This window comes from Meleagris gallopavo, chromosome 11, assembly GCF_000146605.3.
Source record: "Meleagris gallopavo isolate NT-WF06-2002-E0010 breed Aviagen turkey brand Nicholas breeding stock chromosome 11, Turkey_5.1, whole genome shotgun sequence".
Taxonomy (NCBI): Eukaryota; Metazoa; Chordata; class Aves; order Galliformes; family Phasianidae; genus Meleagris; species Meleagris gallopavo.
This window is the reverse complement of record NC_015021.2, coordinates 2,327,978-2,331,283: the sequence shown is the minus strand read 5'-3', so window position 1 is coordinate 2,331,283 and position 3,306 is coordinate 2,327,978.

Here is a 3,306-nt window from a genome sequence, read left to right as displayed (position 1 = left end):
CTCGCTCTTTCCTTCCGCCTGCCCGGGGTCTCCAGACGCGGGCACGGTGCCGGGAGAGGTGCGAGGCGTGGGCAATGCGGGGCGTGTGCCGCCCGGTTACTCGTGCGAGCGGGCGCGGTACGATCCTGGCAGTGAGCGGCTGAAATACGCGCTTTTAGCGCCCGATTTATCCCTTTTTCCACAAAACCGCTCCGAATCCATAGTAATTTTCTGAGGAACAAATTATACCCAAACCAAAACCAAAACCCCTTTGTTTGACTGACTGAACTGCCTTTTCCAAATTGTCTAAACGCCTCTCTATTGTGCACTGTCATTCCCATCCGGATGAAGTCTCACCAAGTTTCCCCAGCCTGTGTTTTTGAGGGATGCGTAGGGCAATTGCCAACTGCTCGAGGTCTTTGATTTAACGGATTTCCCAAACATTTGGGGAAAAATACGTCCGGGAGGTAACCGAGGCTCCCCAGGACGTGTCCCCTGCCCACGTTGGAACGTCCCCGTTCGGGACAGCCCCGCAGGCGGGCAGGAGCCACGGTCAGACCCGAGCGGGACTGAGGCGGGGGCTGTGGCGAGGTGAGGGGTGCCCAGCGGACGTATTTGCCCATTCCCATCCCGGCGGCCGGCGCTGATCAGCCCCGTGCGCACACGGGTTGGGGCTGCCTTCGAGCTGTTTATTTCGTAGTTTCCATCGGCATTTCCTTTTACCCACTTTTGCGCTTCACGAGAGCGACCGCACCGGCGCTGGAAACGACTGCGAACAGGTTTCTGCTCCTGCCCGCGGGCACTGCTGTAGCCGTGGTCAGCGGTGCAGGGGCTGTCGGGGAACAGTCCCAGACACGGAAGTCGCCAGGCGTTAGGAACCTGCGGAGTCGGTTTTGCCATGAAAGGTGGCCGTGCCGGTGCGTGATTCGCACTTCCGTCCGGACACGCAAACGCACACTCCTGCCTTCTATCTGACTTTTAGCTTGGTTGCGCGATGTTTCCCACCCATTTCGTTTAATCGTTTGCAAATGGAGCCCAACATCTGGTTTTTAATGTCCCCCTTCCCTGGAAGCAACCGGCTCACAGGGATCCCCCTCTATCCCCTGCGCCCACAGCCCGGACCCGGGCAGGACCAGCAGTCAGCTCCTTCCCTCCGACGGCGCGGGCAGTACCTGCCGTCCCCGGTCTCTCACCCCGCGGGGACAGCGCTGCGACACGCGGCTGCCCGGCACGGAGTCCCCGGTCCCTGCCGAGCACAGGTGGCTCAGGATTGTGCCGCTGCCACCGCCCGGTGCTGGAGGGCAGAGGCGAAGGGCGCGGGGTGTGACCCGGCGTTAAGCTGCCGGCCGGCAGTGCGGGACGCTGGGATGGCAGAGTGGGGACAATGGGGAAACAGAGGCGAGGGGACCCGGGGGGTGGACAGAGACTCTTTGAGCTCGCACCTCTGGAGAAATTTCCCCTTCCCCCAGTGCGCAGCACATCGACACCTCAGAGCGGGAGCATCGAAAGCTGTCTGCTGACAGAGCAGGTGGACACAGCAGCCCCGTGGACACAGCGCCAGATAAAGGCGAAAGGGCCAAACCTATGAACTCTCTTCCAGACAGGGCTACTTTCTGGAAGCCAATGGCAGCTCCTCCCTCACACCGAAATTACGGGAATTCCACAGGGGGAAGAAGAGTTTATTCGGGAGCAGTTTATGGATGTTTCCTAAAAGCAAACAAAATTCACACCGAATTCATACCCTGCTCCACAGAGTCCTTGGTCTGGGGCATTTATGATTATTATTGGAAACGGTTATTATTTAGAGCTAATTATTACTGAGAAGAAGGAAGGCGCAGCCTGCGGTTCAATCCCTGCGACCCTTTCGGCTGTCCGCTCAGGTTGCGGCCGGGAGCCCTCCCAGGGGGCGAGAGATGAGGTGCTGGAAATTAAAACCTAAAACCTTGCCCAGGGGCTTTGAGACCACGCATCCTTTTAAAAACCAACCCCCACCTCCTCGCTCCCGTCCTCCCCCCCCCCCCAAAAAAAAAAAAAGTTGCCTTGTCCTTTTTCCAGGGGCGGAAAGAAGAACGGTGCGTGACAAATGAATCGTAAAACTTCACTTTTGTTTATTTATTTGTTGAGATATCTTTAATGGGAGAGAACAAAGCACGATAACCAAGAAAAAAAGCGGAAAGTCTGGAGGACTGTAACTTCGGTGGCTGGGTTTGAGGCGGGTGGATTCTGGCTACCTTTGGCCATCTGGCTGGTTTAAGCTTTTGCCCCCATGCTGTATGATTTTAGCTTAAAATCTCTTCCGTTGCAGCGCCGCTTTTATTGAATTCATCAAAAGCAAACTTTCCCTGTTAGTTTTTTTTTTTTTAAGAAGGGCTAAAATAATAAGTCGACCACTGTGACATTCTCTGGGCTTAGGCCATTTTTCATAACGCAGCTGATACGCTTTTGTGCAGCTAAGGCGACCAAACAGATGAATAACGAGAAAAGTCTCCCGAAAGCTAGAGCTTCCAGCTTTTCTCATCTTTAAAAAGTTAAGCAAAGTGAGAGGTGCGTGTCGAAAAACTTCCCAAATCCAAAAAATAACCCCCCTCCCCCCCACGCCAAAGATCAGGGCAACACGTTAATACCTCCGCATGGTAACGATGCCTTTATAACAACTTACTGCACACACGCACACACCCGCACACACACACGCACACACACACGCACTCACACAAAACTTTAAAGCTTGTGAAACTGCCCAGGTGGTGTTTATAGGACCGTAGCCAGTGGGTTGTAAAGAAATCCGAGACATTTGAAGGAGATTAGCCTATTTAAAAAATAATGACAAAACTATTTTTTTTTTTTTTTATTTATTCCGTTTCACTGTATCAGCAGTGTTTAACGCAGGGTTTGGAGGACCAGGTTGTGTGCAGCTCTAAGGAACAGTCCCACAAGTTGGGAGGATTTGGCAGGCGGGGGTAAGTTCATTTTTTAAAACGTGTTTTCTCGTGTGTATGCTCGTGTGTGAAAGCTGCGCTGCGAAGAAAATATACCCTCGTGATTTCATGTCATTTTAGCCAGAAACCATTTTTGCTCTTAGAATCACGTCCCTAACGTTGTTGATGATGTTCCTGGAATTTTGTCAAAGAAAAAAACAAAAAAACAAAAAAACAAACTAGATTCTGTCAGCAGCAGAACCCCGCAGCACTCAGACCCCCACACCGCTGGGCGGCTGCCTCCATAGCACCAGGCAACAAGTACGGATTTCACCAACTTTCGCTTGGGTTCAGACGAATCGTTTTGAGTTGGAGGTGGCGGTGGGATTTTCTGTGTGTTTTTTTTTTTTTT